We start from the raw sequence: 23210 nt of genomic DNA, 5'->3' as shown, positions 1-23210 counted from the left end.
ATATTTACACCCCCACACACATACAAACACACATACACACATACAAACACACATATACCATACACATACACACACACACATAGACATACATATATACATATACCACACACACACACACACACACAGACACACACACACACACTATACAGACACATTATACAGAAACACACACCAAACAAACAAATGTAAAAGGTTAGGTAGCAACAAAGCTACATCTCTGAGATTCTATGACAGAACTGGAAGCCTCAGCAAAAGAACATGGGTTTCACGGGGTTTGAAGTCTCAGTAAAGCTTTGTTTGAAGCTCTGGGATGTGAAGTCCTGGGTTGACGCAAGAACATCCCTCTCTTCTGCAATCCAGACCTAAGTACATAGCTGAGCAGATGAATGTGTTCTGGGGTGAATGTAACTCTGATGGAGAAAAAAATCTGAAGCTCCTGGAATAGGGCCTTTACAAAGAATGAGTGACTCACTAGAAATCTAATTTTCTCCTTTTGTATCCATGCCACTTTGACCAAAACACATTTTAAAAGCCTCGTTCATGTCCTTCCTACTGCTTTATATGTCCCAATAACTCATATTTGCTGCATTTTAACTGAACATATATTTTCTTTATGCAGTTATCTGATGTAGAGACTGTTTTGGTCTAAGATGGATGCCATTTTGGATCTATGTACAGATTCATGCCTTCCTTTGTTATTACACCTCTAGCAACTCAAGGTTCTAGAATCTTCTTTCCTAAGGGTGGAGGAAACACCATTCCCCACCTCCTTTCTCTCCTTTTCTCCCCCTTCCTTTTTGGTACTGAAGCTCCACAATCCAGCTATTAAGGCCCAAACAGAATCTCTGCTCTTGCTGTCTTCCTCCAAGTGGGAGGCTCCTTCCAACTTTCTCCTGTTACTTCCTCTCTCTGGCCAGGTCTGACTTCACCAGAGAGCACTGGCTATGCCTGTCATCTCTGTCATAAACCCTCACCTCTACCTGACCCACTCAGTTGTTCCAACTTCTTAAAACCCACAATGACGACTCTTTTATATTAATCCACATGCACAACTGAAACAACAGAAAACATGGCAGAAAGCTGGGACATGGCTCAGTGGGTGCTCAAATAGCATGTAAGAAGCCTTGGTTGGACTCCCCAGTACCCTGTAAACCGAGAGTGGTGGCATAGGCCTGTCATCCCAGCACTCATTGATCAGAAGTTTAGGGAACCCATCTCAAAACAACGACAACAACAGCAGCAGCAATAATCGCAGCAACAACAGCAACAACAACAACATCAACGGCAACAGCAGCAGCAACAACAACAGTAGCAATAGCAACAACAACAACAAGAACTGCAACAACTACAGCAACAACAGCAACAACTACAGCAACAACAGCAACAGCAGCAACAACAGTAGCAATAACAACAACAGCAACAACAACAAAAGCAGCAAGAACAGCAGCAGCAGCAGCAGCAACAACAACAGCAAAAGCAGCAGCAACTACAACAACAAGGTGGTAGAATGAAATGTAGCCTTTTATTTCTTTTTTTAAAAAGTCTGCTCAGTAAAAAAAAAAAGATTGTGTAAGCTGTTTGGAAATCCCTAAATCCATCTCATAGCCCACAAAGAAAGCAGGAGCTCAAAGCTGAAACATTAGCTTGTTTTTCCTGCCTCCTCTATACCTTGTACAAAGGATAAGATTAATAAAGGTAGTCTTAGTCAGTAGTGTGCAGTTGACAGTACAGTTTTTGAATATGAAAAATTTGAAATTTTAATAATGAATACACTTATAAATAAAGCCATACTATTTTTCTTCTTTATTTTGGAATGCCATTTTTCCAAACAAAAAATATTTTAGGGTAGCATCCATTTCTTTCCTGATAAAATGACTTTTGGAGTCTATTTACTGTTCAGGAACCGGCATTCTATGGGAGATGCTGACATTACTGAATTTCTTAGCTGTACGCTGAATTTGAAAACTGATGTGAAGAGTGGAATTTTGATTTGACCTTTTATAATTTTTAGGATTTATTATAAAGCTTCTGCTTAAATAAACCTGAAAATGTAGTCTCTCTAGTCCGTCTCTAGGATAGGATGGGGGTCAGAGAGGAGGAGAGGAAGCTGAGTGAGGAATCAGGGGATTACAGAGTTAGGGAGGGGCTGTGGGGTGAGGGGCAGCAGTGGCCTGCTAACCTCCACAGAGAGGTTATATCACACCACAGGGCAGGCAGCATATTTTTATGCTACTCAAGAATGTTTCTCCATGTATTTACTTAAAATCTGATTCCCAAGTATGCTGTTACGGTTTATCTTTGCAAATGAAGGTAAAAAATATTTTCTTCAACACAGCAAGGAATTAAAAAATTGGTCATGCATTCTTAAATTTTTTTCTAAAACAGAAACACATTAATAACCATTGAGCTTCAGAAATAAGATGACATGGCCTCATGCCTATAATCTCACAAGTTGGAAGGCAGAGGCAGGAGGATCATGAATTTAAGGATAGCCTGGGCTACACAGGAGTTTAATCCCTAGGTAAGGTGGCAAGAGCTCTAAATTGTAGTTCTGGGAGATAAAGAGGCTTCCTGGCTGGCTAGACTAGCCTCCTTTGGGAGCCCTAGTCTTCCACGGAAAGAAAAAGTGGCGGAGGAATGAAGCTGGGGTTTTCCTCTGGCTTGCACATTCATGGACACACACACACACCCCTGATGCACAAGCATATATGTGCCCCCCTATATATACCTGAACAGTCCAAAGTCCCTCATAACAAGACAAGAGCTTAGGATGTAGCTCAGTGGTAGAACCCTTGCTGTAACACACACAAGGCTTTGGGTTCCATCCTCAGGTCCTTTTATAGGGAAAGAAAAGAAACCTTTATTTAAAATCTTTGTTTATGTAACTGTTTCTCACAAAGCTTTAGTGACCATGCATCTGTTCCAGTGTGCCTGGAATCTGAGGGAGGGCTTATTAAACAAACTGCTGGATTCTTAGAATTTCTCCCTCAGTAGGTCCCACTGGGATCCTATGCACTTCAGGTGCTAAGAAGCTTTCTAGACATGATGGCGTTCCTGGTCTGGATCTGAAATGTGAGAGCCACTGGTCAAATACAGTGCCTCTCTGCCTGGGCTGTTTTGTTCCCTAGTAGACACAGGACTATGTTGGAAGGCACTTTTGACTGTGAGCATGATGGCATCCAGTAGGTTGAGGCCCCAACATGGAGTAACCCATCAATGTCAATGGTACTGATTTTGAGAAGAGTCTCCAGGAACTCTCTCACAGAGCCACACTGCTTAACAAGAGCTTAAATAATGAGTAAAACAAGGGCTACTCATTTAGAAGGAAGCTTTCCACTAAAGTAGGATGATGTCACAGACATTAAGTTAATTGGGTGGTGTCTCCAGCACATATCTACTGTCATCTTTCTCTATGTCTGTCTCTCCCACATTCACATATCCATTAAGCTTATAAAACACCACACAGCCCAGACATGTACTCATCGCAGATGTAAATGAGGGCCTGTGTATGGCAGAGGAGGGATGTGGAGCCAACTGAGATGGGAACACCTTTATTCATCCCCCCAGGGACTGGCATCATTATGTCCAACGTGGAGAGTGTTCTGGAGACCAATGCTAAGGAATGGTGGAGTTGGCAAAACACCTCCTGTACAGTCAAGATTTCTCTTTAATATCACTTTTTAATGGCAGAAGATCCTGCTTGGCATCTCAGCAAGCATTCAAGCAATACTAGGATATGTTCGAGGACTCCCTTCAATCTGTCTAAACGTCAAACAGATTTAGACTCTAAAGACTCTCCAGAAAGTATGGCACAAAGAAGCTGCTCTCTGAGGACGAGGAAGCACTTCCTGGTCAGCTGTGACTTCACCATGTCCCTCTGCTTCCTCTGACATCTTGGCCTTGAACTTACAAATGGTCCCTGTGCAGGGCTGTCCATGGCAGCAATGGGAGTCCTCCTTGTTGCTCTCTTTTCCCTCAGACCTGCACCCTTCTATCTGTCTCCAGGGGCTGCAGATTATCCCTTTAAAAGCCATTCTTCTACAAAAGAACATCTGGCTTCTCTGCTTCTATTTCAGTTCATCCCAACATTATGTCACTGGATTATAAACAACCTTCAGATGGCCCTGGTGCCTCTCTTCTCTTATTCTTGTAAATACACATCAGATCCCTCAAGCTCTTAGGACAGCCTGTGAGACTTGGAACTCAAGGCCACTGCTCACCATTCATTCTCCCTTTCCCTTCTTTTTTTCCATTTTTCACATTACATGGCAGCTGTCAGGGACTTTTCTGGGTTTCATAAGAATGCCATATTTCCCCCTAATGCAGAGATTCCTTTTATACCTTCAGAATATGCATCTGCTGATTGACCCAGCACAGATGGGAAATATTTGAAAAGGAACTATTTTTTGCACTGGGCATATGCAGAGCTTCCTTTCTTGTCACCTTTACCTAAAACACACACATAACAGCCATTAACATAAGTATTCCATACTTGTTACATCTAGAGAATGTATGCAGATGATGTGCACACACATGTGTATATGTGTAAGGACCTTGCACACCCACATATTATGGCATTCATTCTGTGTGCCTGTGTGTGTGTGTGTGTGTGTGTGCATGTGCATGCATGTGTCCTAGAACTAATGCCCATGAAGGCTGAGGGACAGCTTTATTCTCCATTTACAGGGGCTCTTTCTCCAGGCAAGGAGCTCTTGACCTCTTGTCCCTGCCTTCTGTCCTACTTCCCACTACTTCAGGCTTCAGCTGAAATAGCACTTCCCTTGGGAAGCCATCCTTGACCTCCTAGCTTGGAGCGGAGCTGGGTGCCCCACCCATGTGTTCTCATGGCACCTTGTAAAACTCTGAATTGTAATTATCTTCTGTTGTAATCGTCTAGGTCCCCCAGAAGCTTGCAAAATGCTAAGAAGGCATGCTCTCTACATCTGTTTACTCAGTCATTGTTGCTTCTGTGCCTAGCACTGTATCTGGCACACAGTAAACACTGACTGTCCTTCCTGGTGGGGGAATTTCATCAACTACACTATCCTAGGAGAGAATTTAATGAAGCTGGTAGGGAAATAAAATTTGAGGTTCCAAGGAATCTGCAGGTCTCTGAAGTCTGCTCATACTTTCTGTATCTCCCACAAATACACATACATTTTTAGGTGAAGTTATCATGAAACAAAATTTTCCTTTTGATATTGAGAATGGTCTTCTTTCTGTGGCCTTCCATACCTTCCACCTTTTTTTTTCTAGGTTGGCCATCTTTCTCTAGGAAGATTCACAATGAGCCAGAGTGGCTGGCCCTTGGGAATCATGGTGAGATGAGGAGTGGGGTTGGGCTGCACCATGCAAAGACCAATAAGTATGGACAGAGACAAAGACTTTGTTGTTAGCCCAGTAGAATACCTTTAAAAGTTTAAACTGAGGTGGTGATGTCATTGTTCTGGCTACTTTGTGTAAGATGGATGGGAAGCTGGGTCAACAGTAAAAAGAGAGTGGACCACTGGAATATCTGTGTGGGAGGAGAGCGGTGTACCCACAGACAGTGGGTGTGGAGGCACAGCCGTGAGCAGACAGAAGATGTGTTTTGGAAACAGCATATGCAGTTGCTGAGAGTATGGATTTGGGTGGGTTAAGAAAAGAGAAAAAAAGAGTCTGATGTCCAGGCTTAGGGCTGACAGTACTTTTTAATCCACTGAGATGGGAATACAAGTCCTGTTCATGTTCCTGGCTCAGCTAAGTCTCATCCCTGTCATGAAGGATACATGAACCACAGCCTCCAAGTCTTTCCTCTAAGGAACCAGAGACATCCTTGCCTAGTTCTAAGTCTTTCTGGGGGCTGTTCTGATTCTCTGACAGTGAGAAGCCCCCTTCTCATGCAGAAGTGCCCAGGGGAGAACCTTGGGTAGAGCAGAAAGGACACACACACCTGCTGTCTAGAGGGAGAATTAGTTGCTCTTTTGGTACAGGTCATACCCAGGGAGCTCCTAAGAAAAGTTTTCTGCCCACTAAATGCTCCATTGTCCAGATCTTCTCTCACTTAGACCTTGTAAGACTTCTTACCAAAGTCTTTTGAAGCAATGTTTCTCTCCAGCATTTTAGAGCGGGCTGTTTAGCTTCTAGTGAAAACTCTACTGTTTCTGAGCAGTATGCCTTCCCAGTTACTTTTCTGACCCATTACTAAGTATTATCTGAAAAATCCAAGTACATTTCCTCTTGTGTTCAGAAGGAACTGAGGCAGATTTTTTTTTTCTTACTGGAAACACTAAATTATTTTAAGTATACTTAATTTTCTTCGGCATCACTCACACCCTGGTAAGAACAGCTTTTTCTTTATTTGAAAGCCTTTAAGATATCATAATATCACCTTTCCGTTCACTTTAAGCTCCAATCATGTGCATATTTGGGGCTAGATGTGTATCGCAAGTGCCCACATAAAGCCAGAACTCTGTCTACAGCAGCGCTCCCATCAGGGAAAGGGACCAGGATCATGAAGAACAAATACATGCTGGATCAAGAAGCAGGCCTTTTCTTGTTCTTTTCTTTCTTTCACCTTTAAGAATTACCCAGAAAAGTTGATGTTTGCTCATAGACTGCTGTAGCACTGAGGTGGGCCAGCCTTACAGCCTGCGTACTGCTAACTCCCCCACAGGTAGCTACTACCTCCCTCCTTGCTGGTGCACTGCCGAGGAAAGGGGGGGTTAGCAAGATGCAAGGCTGTGTCTCAGAACCCTAAAAACAGTCCCAGTGCAATCCAACCCGGGCTTTAGTGACAATGAAGCCCCAGGTAGGTCCTTTACACAGCACTTCAATGTGTGATGGTCAAGAGGACCACTGTGGGAAAAACCCAGTTCCATAGAAACTCTAGGTAAACTCCTGGAGAATTCTGCCAAGCCCCTGATGTGCCCATCACACTTGTTCTTCACATGGACTCCTTAGGAGTCCACAAAATCCCTGTTCCTGCATGCTGAGTTTGCATCTATAAGAAATGCGTTTTCCAGAAAGTAGGTTTTCATTTTATTTTCTTAAACCAGAAGGGTCTGCTCTCCTACCTCTTCCCCAAAGAAGAGCAAACCTTTTGCCTTGGTCATTGAAGTCAATGTGGCACACACCTAAAACCAGGTGCACTCCCTCCTGAAGCCTCTGCGGCTCATGTCAAACTCCTTTACTCCAGCAACCTCTCACTGAAACATGTACTACCACCAAAACCCCAGCCTCTATGGAATATTCCAGTCTTTCCCGTAGATCCGGCAACCACTGAACACCTCTGAAAATATATTACTAAGGATGATTACAGTTTTCTATCCCCAGCCAAATTCAACATCTTATTTTAGAATGGGAAAATTTCCTTATTTTCCTTTATGCTTCTCCAAAAAATTTTAAAGTTTAGAAAATACATTATTATATACTATATCCATTTATCACAATTGATTCTTTTAGCTACCAATAGAAAGGCTTGAAGTCTGATATATATGTATATACATATGTACATACATGTATATTGCCTTTTTTTAAGATGTAGAGGGAGAATTGACAGCAGATACCCTTATCAGAGGCATGCCAGAACTTTGAGAGGCAGGCCACTGATGTGCATCCATGCCCTTCAGACGAACACACATTGTTTGACCCTCTCATTAACTGTAACAGCATTGAGAGCGTTACAGGGCTAGGTTGGTGCTCACCTTGCTGTCCTCTGGGCTTAGACGACTTTCAGACATCTCCACACCCAGTCCAACCTCCAGGTTAGACAAGATAGAGGCTTTCCAGGCCAGTGAGCTGCTGGGAGGCCAGTCACGTCCTGTATTTGTGTGGCCGAGTTCTCCCAGTTACATCTTCGTGCAATGCATTTCAGTTGCCCTGGCTTGCCAACACCAGACTGCTGTCATGATCGGTAGGACTGTCCACAAGATGTTCCTCCCAGACAGCTCCACAAGTTGTTCCTCCCAGACAGCTAGCTCACAGCCCCATGCTCCTCTCCAAGAGGTCCAGGGGCTCCCTCTCAGCCTTCTGGCCTGCTGCCTGAGGCCAGTATTGCAGCAAGCAGTCAGCAAAGCGTGTCGTAACCCAACCCCTTGTTGAAATGGGACTCCCAGCATCGGGAGGCTCCTGGGCAGCGAACACCTGACGCGCTACCTTATCCACAGCCACAGCACCATTAGAATGCTCACTATCCTCCTGGGCCAGCATGGTTATAATCATAATTGCTGAGTAGAATGGCTCTCGCCACTAATTATGCTACTTTTAGCCAGCCACGAGGGAAATAATAATTTGGCTTGAAACGAGTCTTCAGGTTCCTCATGTCTGGGAAGAGTCCTTGGGTTAAAGGTCATCAAGATACAGGCTTGATAACTGTCAATGTAAATGTCAGGTATTTGGCTTTTTAATTATTATTTTATTCTGGGAAAAAGCAGTGCTTTGGAAGTGGCCCCTGTTCCCTGTAGCAAGCCTGGCAATGGCTTTAATTTGCTTTACTTCTGTCTTGAGCTAATACGTTTCTGCTGTTGTGCCAGATCTGGGAGATGCCTTCAGGGCAAGGCAGTGCCCCTCAAGAAAATCTCCCATCATCCTGATATGTTTTCTCCAGTGGAGATCTCCCCAGTCATAGCAGAGCCATGACTATAGCTGCTAATGAGTGACCCAAACTGGATCTGACTGAGACAGGCTGAGTAGAGAGTGCGTGGAACCAGGATGGCAAAGACATTGTTCCTATGATGCAATGCCCTTGGATCTTGCAAAGGTGCTAGCATGCTTCACCCTCTCTCCTCTTTTCCATCCGTGTCCTCCTCTCTCAGCCCCTTCCTTTCCTCCTCCTTCCCTTCCTCCTAATTCCTTCCTCCTCCATTTTCCTCTCTCAATCCCCATCCCCCACTCATATACTATACACAGTTCACTCTATATTTTCCTCTCAAGCTCTCTGAAATGTTTGGTTTCCAGTCACCCAGCTTTGTTAATTCTCTTCCCCCCTTCTTTTTTTGGGGAAGACTGTGATGCTGAAGTCCAGGCCAGATCTTTCTAGAAGGTGTTTCTCACATCTCTTCTGTGTCACTAGCCTCATTTGGTTCCCACTAGGTCAAGGGAGTGTCCTACTTTTCAGCCTCCAAATGACCCTTTTCCCCCTGACCATGGCCCCTGCAGCCCTTCACAGTGCAATCCTTCTTCTACCAGGTACACTGACAACTGTAAAACATCCTTTGCTTGATCACAAGTCAGCCCTCTTGCTCCTGCTCACTCCCTTTCTTTGGAAAGGCTGACCATGCTTCTCCTACCTTCATCCTACTGGCCCCCGCAGGCAGAGCTGTTGCTTCCATTATAACCACTACTCTCTCTGTCTCCCCAGATAGGCTAAGAGTTCCTGGGGCAAAGGTGTTGCTGATTCACCCACCCAGCAGCTGCATGCCAGGTGAACTTTGCTTCTTTGAGTTTTACAAGTTGGAAGAGCCAGCATGGACAGAACCATGCACGAAGCGTGAGTGCATGGAGTCAAACCTGTGGCTCAAGCAATTGCCTAATCTCCTTGTCTCGGTTTCCTTACCCATACGGCCGGAATATATTGCCCATTTCTAGGAGCATCATGGGGACTTCATGAGTTGCTCTGTGACAGTGCTACACATAATAGCACAGCTGCAAATAGAGGTTCCTGCTACACGTGAGTGTTGAATAAAATGGAAGCGATTCTGCTATCCCATGGCTGCCTCTGTTGTGCTTGAGAGGAAAAGCTCTAGACACTATTTGACCTGACTTTATTTAAATGAGTATATTCTTTATTAGAATGTATGTGGCTTAATCCTCCAGTTAGAAAGATGGATGCTAATGCCATGAATGAAACTAAATTCAATAGGAGAGCTATGCATGGGCAGCTCTACTCAGGGCTATTTGCACAGACTGGGTTGGTAGGTCTGGAAAAAAAATCTGGTTTAAAAAATAACCTAGCTAAGAAATTGCAATTCTTACATTACCATAGATAGGAAAGTACACACTGGTTACTGTTTAACTGAAAATGTACTCAACTTCCAGAAAAGATATTTGAAAGAAACTGAACATCATACAAACTAAACTCAAAAAAGTTAAAATTCTGTGGCTTACAACAGTTAGGAGCATTCTAGAGTCCTTCTGCCTGTAGATAAACCCTAGACAGAGATTCTTTGGGTTGAGCAGTCCCACCCCCATAACCAGCCCTGCACATGTGAACATCTTCTCTGTATCATTTGGGCATGCTCTACATAGGGCCCCAGGCTCTACATAGCTGCCCTAGTCTACCTGAAAAAGCTTGGTGGAGACTCTGTTGGCAAGGCATCTGACTCCTCTGAAGGCTTTCTTCTCCCACTTGTAAAAACCAGATCTAGAAAGGATCTCCTTGCTGGATCATACAGTAGATCTATTTCTAGTAAAGCATCTGTATCCAGATTCCCCAATGGATGTACCAGTCTGTAACTCTCATCTATAGCCAGTCAGTGTGGTCCCCAATGGATGTACCAGTCTGTAACTCTCATCTATAGCCAGTCAGTGTGGTCCCCAATGGATGTATCAGTCTGTAACTCTCATCTATAGCCAGTCAGTGTGGTCCCCAATGGATGTACCAGTCTGTAACTCTCATCTATAGCCAGTCAGTGTGGTCCCCTTCCCTACAAGCACAGTAGTGGTTTTTGTTTGCTTTGTCATTTGATTTCTTGCTTTTATCTATTCTGACTGGGGTAAGATAAAATTTCAAAGTAGTTTCAATTTGCATTTGGTTTTTTGAATTCTTTGTATATTCTAGACATTAACCCTCTGACAGATATATAACTGGTACAGGGTCTGCCCACAACCCCTATTCTGTAGGCTGCCTCTTCTCTTGAATAGTGGTATCTTTTGCTGTAAACCTCATCTTTAATTTCATGAAGTCTTGTTTATCAGTTGTTGATCTATCTTAGTACAGTAATCAACATTCCTAGCTAGCTGTGAACTCAGGCAAGCTATAGCAATGACTGATCTGGAAAGATACGCCCACTAGTGCAATAACTGCACACATGTTATTAGAGTAACCAACCATGTGTTTTTTATTCTATTTAAAATGCAATCTACAAGGCAGAACTCTTGCATGCCTGGCACCATTAACTGGGCCAGCCTACCATGGCTGGCTAAAAAGAGAAACCCAATACTATTATCTTGGTAAACTGGCATACCAATAAACTGCCTCTTAAGTTTTAATCTCTGTATGCATAGATCAGTGGATCTCTTAGTTCTCATCAGAAAAGCTTCTCTTTTCAGTTAGTACATAGACCTATAACTGGTTACCATGCAAACAATAAGAGGCTGTGGGGTACTTAGCTCTAAATAGGATATTTATTATCCTTTCCATCTCTAAGACTCAGATCTTTGCAGGAGATAGTAGAGAAAGATTATGATTCAGAGCTGGTGAATATCTACAGAAAAACAGTATGTTCCAAAAATTCTAGTGCTGCTTTGTGCATATCAACAGAAATGGTTGTGACTGTGTGCAGGAAATCAAGGCAGGCAAAAATCTCAGGAAGGATAGAGAAGAATTCATGAAGTTCTTCCCCCATCTGAGAAGCTGTTGACAATTGATGGCTTCTGAGTGATAAAGAGTCAGATATCTTCAGGGGTGGGGTCCCAGAGAGAACCTCTGTTCCACCAGACTGTCCCACACCCATCCAAACAGGTACAGCTAAATGGTTTTAGTGGGTTAACAAATGACACAAGAACTTGGGAAGGAAACATGGTGGGATGCAGAAGGAATCGAAAGTAAGGGAGTGAAGAGTAGATTTGATCAAAGCACATTATACCCAGTTATAAAATTATCAAATAATAAAATATAACTAAGAATGACAAAGATCTCCTCGCCCACTTCAGGCGCTTTTGCCAGTAGACTCAAAGGTTCCCAACATTCCATGCATTTCTCTAAGCACTTGCTGTCCTGGTGATACTGCTGTGGCAGCTCCCTGTCTCAGAGCTATAAGCTGAGTTCTGCTTCAATGCACTGCATACTCTACTCTCTAGGACTAAGAAGGTGCTCAGCCAGTGTTCAGTGGACAGTACTATAGGCACAAATTTCTGTGTCTTGTACATACCATGGCTGTGGAGCTCCCGTGGGAAAAATGGTAGCTCTTCCCTGCATGTGTTATCAGGACCATAACCTGGATATGACAATCCCTAGGCCGAGGGGTCCACATTTGATAAGGCTAAAATGATTGGCACTAGACACACCTTGAGTTACACAGGGGCAATAGGGTGCCTCAAAAGGCTCAGTAACTTACTGCATATGTAGTAGTAGCAAAAGCTAACGATTTAAAAGATGCTTTGTGAACTGTAGGTGTGACATACCTATTTTAGGTGAAAATGCACTTCAAAGTCACAATGGGCTACCACTATCCACCCACTGTAAAGCTGAATTAAGGAGCCTGGCATTACCCAGTGCTGGAGAGGAGAGGGAACAAAGCAGAACTCCCACACAGTATTGGTGGAAGTGGAGCTTTGCAAAACTACTTTGTTTAGAAAGGAAACTATCAATTAGGTGAAGAGGCAGCCTACAGAATTCATTGATATTTATCAGTTATACATCTGACAGAAGATTAATATCTAGAATACATAAAGAACCCCCAAAACCCCAAAACATCAAGAACATATACAACTCAATAAAAAAGAGTTTTTGAACTGAATAGCGAGTTCTCAAAGTAAGAACTATGAATGGCTAATGAACACTTTAAAATGCTTTAAATGCTTTATTCATATTAATGATTTAACATCATTAATAGATATACAAATTAAAATTTCTTTGAGATTCTATCTCACCCCAGTTAGAATGGCTATTATTAAAAAATCAAATGGCAGCCAATCTAGATGAGGTTGTGGGAAGGAGCTTTGTTCATTATTGGTGGTATGTAGCCTGGTATAGCCACTATAGAGATCAGTGTAGAGGTTCCTTAATATGATAGAAAACAGATGTAGCCTAAGATCCAGCTATGCTATGTATGCCACCCCTAAACATATACCCAAAGGCCTAGGCACTCTATAACAGAAAGAAAAAGAGAAAGAAAGAAAGGTGGAAACTTTCAGGTCAATGGTGAGAACTGGAAAGAATTATAACTGAGTGAGGTAACAGAGATCCAGAAAGACAAATGCAAAATGTTCTTTCTCATATGTGAAACTTTAGAACTGAGTGTTTAACTTGGGAGTGCTTATGGAGGACAAGAAGCTAGAAATGGGTCACTGGTGAGAGGATGCACTGTAGGAGAATATCACATGGGTGATATTCCAAGAGAGAGGAAGAATACTGGGGTGATAAGTTTCAGAATGGGATGGGACCTGGGGATAGGAGAGGAGAGAGGGTTAACTAAAGTGAAGGACTGTGAGAAGCACATACAGAAACAGTACTCTGTAAGCTAATTAAAACATAAGTTTAAAAAATTGAGTTGGAAGGGAGATCTTATGTATGGCTAGATGATGCTACTCCTAGAAGACACTGTTTTTCAAACAAAAGCCCCAGCACCAGGTGTGGGGTACCTCCATTGTTGGCCACATAAACCCTCAAGACAATACAGGTTCTTGCCATCCCTCTTGGTTGCCCACCATAACCAGATGGTAAGACTCAGTTACTGAAGATACAAGCATATGCCTTGGTTGCAAGGTATAAAGGAATCAGTTTGAAACTGAGCCAAAGATTTCTCCCTGCTGGCTATCATTCATAGTGATGGAAGGTGCTATTCAGGCTGCTGGGAGAGAAATGGTATCAGTGACCCATCAGTAAACTAAGAACTTCAATGCCAACTTGCTAGGTAAGATGTCCACATTGGTGCAATAGGAGCATGGGAGATATGGGATAACCAATTACTGTTAGACTGGTTTTGAGGTCTACACTATAGGAGAGAATACATTCCTGGTACTGTATGCACTGTCAAAGGAGCATTGCGGGGGAGATCATAGAGCCTAGGAGGGAAGGAACCTACTACCATCGTTTGCCTAATGGACATAGCATCATATTGCCTTCAAAATACTTATTGCACATACCCAGAGACTAACGCTACATTCAGCCTCAATCAGAGGCAATGAATGGCAGCAAATACAGAGACTCATGGGTGCTTCAGGCTGAAAATTAGTAACACTTGAGTACTTTGCCCTAAGCAGAACATTTGTACCACCCCCTCTATGGCTCACAGAATATTGCAGAAGTAGAAAGGAAGGGAAGGGGGTACAAAAATGCTATCTATCTTCAGGGCATAATACAGTCATTGAAAACACGATCTCCCAGCAGCTCAGTTTGCCTGAACAGAGGCAGCAAGAGGCTGACAAATCCTTGGGTCTGGGACTGTACGTTCCACAGAGGGTCCTGAAAGCCAACAGCACCCCAGCCCTCCCTTCACAGCGACCCAAGTGCAGTGCCTGGAACCTTTCCCATGGTGAGGACTTTGATGGAGGGTTTGATCAAAGTCTCCAGGGTATTCCATGGGATCCATGACATGAATTAGAATTCAGAATCAGCGGTCCAACTGTTGTCTGTAGCAGTAAGTATTAGCTATAAATATTAGTGTCAAATAAGATAGTGACATCAGCATTTAAATATGTGTACTTGCACTTAAAAATCCAAATCCCCAGTCCTAAGATGTTACTCACTCGTTATCTGGCCAGTCTGAGCAGTAGCTGGGTTTCCCACTGTGAACACCAGGTCAAAGCTGCAGGTGGACTGGGTGGCTTGCTCCTTGTTTTCTTTCTCCTCTGTGCAGGTCTCAGCAATTGGATTATGAAGGCAGAATAGTAGTCACTGGGTGAGAGCAAGGGCCTCCTCACCTGCCTGCTCCTGTCCTGTTTCCTCCCCTCCAGCTCTGCTATCCATGAGGACTGAGCTATGGGTGTAGCGTTTAGAGAATGTGTGGACTGGAGATAGTCACTAGTGAAAGAAAGAGACAGTGTCTAGTGTATGCACTATGCCAAAGCAAGGGGCCCTGCCCAGGGAAAGTTCCTGGGCCCCATCTCACTGGACAGGCTTAAGGACCAGGGTGCCAGTGATCTAACACCACATGCCCAGAGGCACTATCTATTCTTAAGCCTTCCATAGGGAGCCTCCCATCAGCCTCTCTCTCAAATTCTAAAAAAGCCCTAGGCAGGGAATATCAAAGAGAATACAAAAGATCAGTTTGGCAGGTGGATCTATGGTCAGTAATTTAAAATTATAAAATATTTCTTGCGTTTATCATTTGCTTTTCTAAAATGACATTTATTTTCATGTACAAGAATAATACAGATTTTCTTGTTAGATAGTTTGTTAAGTCTAAATATTCAACATTAAAAACCATGAGTCTGGCAATAGAGTCATGGCAGTATGAGTTGATTTTAGCCTGAAGTGGGCTTCCAGGATTTTGTAAGTCTCCCTTTCTTTTTCCAGGAGGAAGACCCACAGTTTTTATTATGTTCCTTTAAAAGACTCTGACACCAAATGTGAGGAACAACTTTTTGAAGTCTGAGCCATTCAGTCAGTACCTACAAACCAGCCATGCTCAGAGTGAGATATGTTCCAAGTGTGGTATCTGTGAGTGGAGTGTCTCATCAATGCAGCTTATATGGTGTGTATGTGAGTGCTCGTGTGTGTCCATGTGTGTGAGAAAGAGGTGGGGGATGGGAGGGGGGAGGGGGAGAGAGAGAAAGAGAGGAGGCAGGAGTGGGGAAGAACTGTGGTACCACCTGTGTGTGTGGTGTGTGCACCCATGTGTGCATGTGGAGGGCACAGGAGGGCTGCTGTGTGTCCTGCTCTTTCACTCTCCATCCCCTTCTTGACACAAGGGTTCCTTAATGACTACCTTGGCAGCCAGCAAGCCTCAACAGTTCTCCCAACAGTGCTGGGGTTACAAGCCTGCATGAGCACATCTGGACCTTCACATGAAATCTGAACTCGGGTCCTATGCCTGTGCCGCAAGCACTCAGACACAGAGCCATCTCTTTGGCCTCAAGACTATAACATCCACAATGACCTTCACTTCATCTTTCCTTTTTAATGTAGTTACAGAAAATTCAACATTATACGTGTGACAAATTTGTGTCATATTCAGCAGACAATGCTGGATTACAGCTTTTCGCCAAGACAATAAACCGCAGAAGTGTCTGTAAGAAATAAAATTGCTAACAAACAGAATGCTATTGCAGTAGGAAGGCAGAGAGTCATGTTGAAAATTTTGCTGACAAAGTTGACTTGGGGAGGCAACTTCTGTCTGTCCTTAATCACTCAGCCAGGAGAATAAGCAAGAGGTACAAGTTTAACAGTCAGTTCAGAGTAGAAAACTATAAGTTTTCTTAAAGCTCCTGAAGAAAGTGGCAAAGGGTTGAATGGCTTTATTTTGCCTTTCCTGACTCTAATCTACATGGACCAACCAAGAAAGAGTGTGTAGTGTGTGCTTGGGTCAGCTTGGCTCCCATGACTGCTTTAGAATGCTCCATGGCTAACCAAGGGGGCAAAGTCTAGGCTCCCCTTGCTCCTCTGGCCACCAGCTTTTGAGTTTGTTTCTCTAGTTCTGAGGTGTGGCAATTTTCCTTCAGTTGTTTATTTTGAGTGGCGAGCTGATAGCTATAGGGGACAGTTGCCTAGGGACTTAAATATGACTGTGGATGTTATTTTCTCTTCCATCAGAGCACCCCAGTGATGTCGTTCTTGTCATAGGAGCTGGTGTTTCCTGCAGCTAAGTAGCATGTGAGCTTAGTCTCAAGCTCATTTTTCATTACACAGCCCTATGTCTAATCTTTCTGAGAAAAGATCAAAGCCTTTAGCAACACTACCTCTCACTGCAACAGAAACTCCAAGTGTATTAACAGTAGAGTTTCAGGCTGGCCCTGGTACAGCATCCGTGAGTGAAGTTGCCTGCTTGTTTTCTTGTTCCCCGTTGCCTGTACATTCCATCTTTTACTCGCCCTGAAGTTTTAAAAGGGGCCCACTGGCGTCTGGGTTTCCATAAAATGACATCATAAGAGAGAGGCTTCAGGCGGCCCTCAGACAGTGTTACTATGGCAGCTTCCTCAGTGGCTCCCGCTAACTTTAGCTCCTAATCATATGTTCCAGATGCTTTTTGTTCTCTCTGCTTGAGAACTGGTGTGTCTATCTCTCAAAATGTCAGCCCCTGCACACACTCTAAGCCAGACAGGAGGTTGTACAGCAACAACAACCATACAATGTAGCCAGATAGATGGGAAGCAGAGGCATGGAGTGTTGACTCAGGCAGCCCTAAAGTGACTGTGCATAAAAAGACATCCCTCCAGGATCTTGCTCTGAGTATAGGTTCTAAGCTACCAGATGGCAAGGGGTAGGACAGTCTACAGTTCTTTCAAGTCTACACTACTGGATGGGCTACTGCACACACTTTGAGTAGCAAAGAGCACATTGGAGTCCTCAGACCTAGTGTCCAGGAAAACTACTAGCAGTGCGTATGGGAGAGATTCCTCTGAGGATGACTGTCAGTGGACTTCAGAAGCCTTAGCAATGTCTGTAAACAGAAGGGTTTAGAACTAGTCTGGGGGTCGATTCCTAACGATTCTGCCACTCACCACAGCTATCTCCCAGTTCTCTCAAAAGCACATTCAGCAACTTTCTTTCCAGTGTCTGTCAAACGAGGCCCTGTGTGTGTACCTCAGTTTTCTTCCGAGCATTCGTACAAATGAGGCCCCGTGTACCTCAGCTAGGCCTTGGGGGCACACTGACTGGAAAAGGCATCTTCAGCTGATTCTGTGACTTATTTCACAAAGCAGCTATTTTGAATGGAAAGACTTTGCTAAATAAATATTTTCCATTCCATTTATTTGTTCTGTAAACATTCATGCTACTGTGTAAGGTTTGCTTAAAGTAGGACACGTTGCTTTCAACCCATAGCTGGTAAGTAGGAAGCAGCCATATTCATGAAGAATACAAAAAAGTTTACAGACTGTTCCATTCCCCCAGGTGTTTTTCAATTTTTCAATTCCCAAGTTGGTTTGTCTGCCATTGTGTATTTGAGGTGATTGCTCAACTCCTTGTAAATATGGCATGTAATTTAATCAGCACCGACTTTGGTATGTTTTACCTGGAGGTCAAAATGACACTTTATGCAATTTTATATATCATGTGGCTAGTGCTACGTGCATGCTGTACACCTAACAGCGTGGCAGAGGCTGTCAGCTGTCAGTGAGAGGTGAGAACACACAGGGGCAGCAGGGGGGAGAGACAGAACACCTGACTGTATTTACAGCAGAATTGAACCATACTCGGAAGGTCTACACTGTGAGGAGAAGAGCTGTCACATACATCTCAGCCTGGGTACTACTAACAAGACATCTGCCAAGTCAAATGATTCTCTGCCAGGGAGGAGGGTGATCAGTCCAGCCTTGGCTAACACTTAATAGTTTGAACAGATTAGGGAACTGTCTAACTTTTGGGTTTTGACTATCTACATATTGCTACCCTTGCTTGTTATCTGCCATGAGTAATTCTGACTTTGAGGCTATAATACTGTGCCAAGGTGTAACGTAGAAGGGAAAAGGTTTTAAACATGTATTAATAAGCCATTAGTACCGCAGTAGTCTGGGGATGAACTAGGAGTTGCAACACTAATAACAACCTGAACCTGCTGCTGCTAGAAATACTAACTGCATCCCTTACCACCTGTGCAGGAAGTAATCGTGCTCAGCACAATTCTATCCCCGCCATCAAAATCTGCAGATATCCAAAGCCACCATCGTTTCTCTGCCTTTCCTTTGGGTTTTCTGGAAACACAGCTGACAACAACAAGAGTCTTAGGGTTTTTTTTTTTCAGGCTGTATGTATTGTGGAACACATATGTTTTATGTTTCCTCGAGGAAGTGTAATTGATGGTGCTTTCTACTGGCACAGCATAGAACTTTGTACAGAGAAAAGCTTATTGATTTGGTTGATGACAGGTCTTCTCTAAGGAAGAGGATGGCTAGCCCCTCTATCTGCTGGTAGTAGGAAGCTTATGGAAAAGCAGAAATGACTGGCCTTTGTACGGACTCCTTACATTTCCAGGAAATGCTGTAGAATCGTTAGTGTGGTCTGTGTAAACAGTTGCCAATGTGACAACAAGGTTCACACAACATCACTGACCACAACTAAAATGTGTATTTAACGTAATTAAATAATTAGATATTTTATGAAAGAGATGAACATGTTTTTATAAACTATTTTTGTTCCACCCAGGTAAATGCTACAGGATTTCAGTCATTCTCCCACTGCCAAGGAGCAAATTTAGATTTTGCCTCAAGTTCATCCACAGATTTGCTATGACACTGCTGGCATATATTAAAACCAGAAGCTTTAAATGCTTGTTATGGGAACTTAAAGCAACCTAGACAAGTTCTCATCAGGTACTCTTGCCACTCTTGTGTGAGTGTGAAATACGATTTCTAGAAAATAAGACATTTTAAAGAAATTATTTAAGGAGAGTATTTTAAGGAGACATTTATTAAAACAACAACAAAATGGTGATGAAGGGCTCTCCAGATGAGGGAGCGTCTGTCAACACAAGGGAGAAGGCCAGGAAGGGAACCAGAAGGCTTGTAGGTACTCAGGACATAAAGAAACTGGTTCCGGCTCCTTGTGCCCACTGGCAAGAGGACACAGCTTACTCTACAGAGTCTGCAAGCTAATCTGGCTTGGTGGCAGATGCCTGTTCCTGCTACATGGGCAATGGGATCAGAGGATCACTCGAGTGCAGGTGTTCCAGACCAGCTTGGGGAAACATAGTAAGTCTTTATCTCAAATCAAGTTAAGATAAAATCAGTGAATAACAGGAACAACAACAACAACAACAGGGCCAATAACATAATAAATACCTCACACACAAAAACGGTCAAAAGTATTGCGGTAAATGTAGACTAGTAGAAAAAGGAGCCAGGGCAGTGAAGGGCTGTGTTTGATGGGAGCCATACTGCTTAAATGAACAATGTCCCCTGTAGGCTCCCTCACTTTAACGCGTGGTCTCCTCCTGGTGATACTGTTTGGGAGAGATTTACACGAGGCACCCTTGGTGGAGAAAGTATGTTGCTGGGGGTGGGCTCGGAGTTTGCCCCTCTTCCAGCTCACTTCCTGCTTCTTGCATGTGGCTAAGGAGATGAGCTCTCAGCTTCTGGCTCCTACCACCATGCCTGCCGTATGCTTCTATGCCTCTCTCCCAAGACAGACTCTTCATCTTTTGTAACTTTAATCCAAGATACTCTTTCTTCCATAAATTGCCTTTGGTTATGGGGTTTTATCTCACAGTCTAAATGCAACAAAGAATAAGTTAAATGATATGCTCAGGTTAGCTTTAATGACAGGACACCAACTGGGCAGAGGGGAGAGCTGGGCAGGGGTCATTAGATACCTTATTGTCAGAGAGAACAGACAACCAATGTTAGGCCAAAAAAGTAAAAAGTTAAAAAATATATAACGAGCTGGGCGGTGGTGGTGCATGCCTTTAATCTCAGCACTTGGGAGGCAGAGGCAGGTTGATTTCTCAGTTTGAGGCCAGCCTGGTCTACAGAGTGAGTTCCAGGACAGCCAGGGCTATACAGAGAAACCCTGTCTCGAAAAACAAAAACAAAAACAAAAACAAAACAAAATAAAAAATATATAACGAATAAGATCAGAAAAAGTTCTTCAAATCCACATTTAAGGAAATCATGTTTGATCTGCTGAACGCGGGCGCTCCTTGGCCATTAGGAAGTATGTCGTGTTGTCTTATGAGTGGTGGGGGGAGGCACACAGGAAGCTCCCTCCTGGCAGTCTCTCTTGCTTTCTACTAAGTGTCCTGTAGCCCCTGTGCCCACCAACTCTGATTTCCCTGTAGTCCCTGAGTTACTTCCACCCCCTCCAGTCTCAACGAAACTGCTGGAATTCAGCATGTACTATTTTATACAGAGGTTAATACATAGCTACCAGTCTGGCCCACTGCGGCTAGTCTCATCTCCAACCCATGCAGAACATATCCTACTCACAGAACTCTTGATGAAATATAAAACCGGACCAAACCACTGCTGTGTCCAATTTTTCTTTCTTTCTTTAAAAAATTATTTACTTATTTTATGTGTGTGTATGTACGTGTGTGCCTGAGTCCATGTCTGTGTACCACATGTATTCAGTGCCACAGAAGCCAGAAGAGGGCATCAGAGCCCCTGGAACTGGAGTTAGCAGACTCTTGTGAGCGGCTATGTGGGTGCTGGGGATTGAACCTGGATCCTCTGGATGAGCAGCTGTGCTCTTAACTATCTGTCTAGCCCCATCTTCCTATTTTTTTAAAATGGTCTTCCCCTGCCATCAGGTCCAACTTGAGAATCTTAAACATGTTCACAATGGCAGTTCTTTACATTGTCTATAACTACTGCGCTATAAATCCCTCCATCAACTTCTGTGTGTGCCGTTTCTTCTGTCTGTGGTCACTTCCCTTCCCACTCCCCACATGACTTTACCTTTCCAAACTCAGTGAGGCCTTCCATCCTTCAGGAAGCCTTGCCCTATTTTCTGCCCTGGTTATAGTCTGTGTCTGAGGGGCCTGCCAATCTCCTTGAGCACACTGCAGGTTTGCAGAAGGGACCTTTTATGTCTGTCTAGACGCCTAATAGCTGAGGCAGCAATAGAAGGTGGGTGTTCCAGTATGAAGCAAGGATGCTGGGATAGAGAGAAGCACAGGAGGGTGGGCCCTGAGGAACTAAATGAGGACAGATGTATGGAACCTGAGCAGAGGTAACCAGCCTTTGGCAGAACTTAGATTAGAAAAGATGGGTTAACTTATGCTCTAGTCAGGGAACATGCCTACCTAAATGGCCTAGGTATTTATGGATATATATGAGTCTCAGAGTTGTTATTTCTGGAAACAAGTAGAAAACACTTTATTACACATATTTATACCAAAGCAGCACAATGATGTTTTGCAAACACTGATCTGTTTCTTTGACTACTGTTTCTTTGCTCAAGAGACACAACCAGCTCAGCTGCACAGAATGGCCCTGACTCCATCCTAGCAGAGAGAGTGTCTTCATTATTCCATGGCAGACACTGGGCTACTTCCAGAGCTGAACCACATACTTAGTTATGAAGCATACACTGGTATAACGAATGACAATGGAGAACCAGCCTGGCCTACTCTCTCAGATCATGGTCCCCAAGGTATGTCTTCGGATCATCAATATTTACATCACTGGAAACTTGCTAGGATGTAGATTCCTAGCTGGCCTCAGAACAAGTTGAATAGCAAACAACATGTGGAACCCAGGACACTGTGTCAAGAAGCCTTGTAGACAATTCAAACAAACACATAGACTGCTCAAAACTGAAAGTGATGACTTTATTCCAAGGACTCAAATAATGTTGCCCGTAAGAAGGGCACTTAAACTGTAAGTCAGCTTTAAAAGAAGACAAGATGTCATCATACACACAGACTTGCCCACATGTGCTTCATCTCTCAATGAGGAGTAATGTGCAGTAAACCACTAATGACCCCTCTTTCCTCTCTCCCCCTCTCTCCACGCTAACCACGGGCTTACAGTTGGTGTTTTTCACATGCATGCCTTCATACTTTTACTATACAAGCATACAGTCATTTATCTTTAATTAGAGACATGGTCTAGGCTATTACAGAGCATCTGCCTCAGCAAGCTCCATAGAGATACCTGGAGTTGCAGGCACTGGATACAACCAGCCCGATCCTTGCCAACAGTAGGTGGGCAGACAGGATGACACTCACCTTTCAAAATGCAACTGAGAGGAATTATAATCACACATCCAAGTTGATATGGTCACAGCCAATTTATAACATAGAATGAAGCATAGGAGCCAAAAAGTGTGTTAAATGCAAAATAACAACAGAGTTTGCACTGACAGACTCAGGCCAGTTTTTCCTGAGCCCTGTGGGTCTCACACATAAGGGAAGTGGGCTTATCAGGGAGAAGCATGTGCTACAGGGCAGGAGGAATCCTGAATGGTTATGAAGATGCCTCTGGCTCTACAGGTCTGTCAGCACTATGGATGGGCTCTAATTCTATCAGATGCAATGGTAAGATACCACCTGCCTCCCTCAAAGGATGCTATGATGGTTTGGAATAAATTCTTTGTCATTTGGAAGGATACCAAATGAAAATCTTAGAAGATATAGTTTCCAAATGTATGCAGCTGTATCTCTGGGAAAGGAGGGAGAAAAAGAGGGGGAGGCACAAGAGAGGGAGAGAAGGAAGGAAAGAGGCAAGGTGTGAAGAAGGAGAATGAAGGA

The 23210-nt window shown here is 43.6% G+C and overlaps 1 protein-coding gene across 9 annotated transcripts in view; it reads right to left on the bottom strand.

The window, feature by feature from the left end:
• The window catches only part of Thrb (thyroid hormone receptor beta), a 353365-nt gene that overhangs the window by 166084 nt on the left and 164071 nt on the right, over positions 1–23210 (bottom strand). Inside the window, exon 1 of one of the 9 annotated variants that reach the window (XM_031360983.1) lies at positions 7686–8002. The exons of the other annotated variants lie outside the window; for them this stretch is intronic. The gene's annotated coding sequence lies outside the window, so the exon portion shown is untranslated. Of the gene's footprint in view, positions 1–7685; positions 8003–23210 lie in introns of those variants that run through there. 9 annotated transcript variants of the gene reach the window in all.

The sequence above is a fragment of the Mastomys coucha genome, unplaced genomic scaffold (assembly GCF_008632895.1).
Source record: "Mastomys coucha isolate ucsf_1 unplaced genomic scaffold, UCSF_Mcou_1 pScaffold9, whole genome shotgun sequence".
Classification (NCBI taxonomy): Eukaryota; Metazoa; Chordata; class Mammalia; order Rodentia; family Muridae; genus Mastomys; species Mastomys coucha.
The sequence above is the reverse complement of the archived record's forward strand: the minus strand, read 5'-3'. Positions and strand labels throughout refer to the sequence as shown.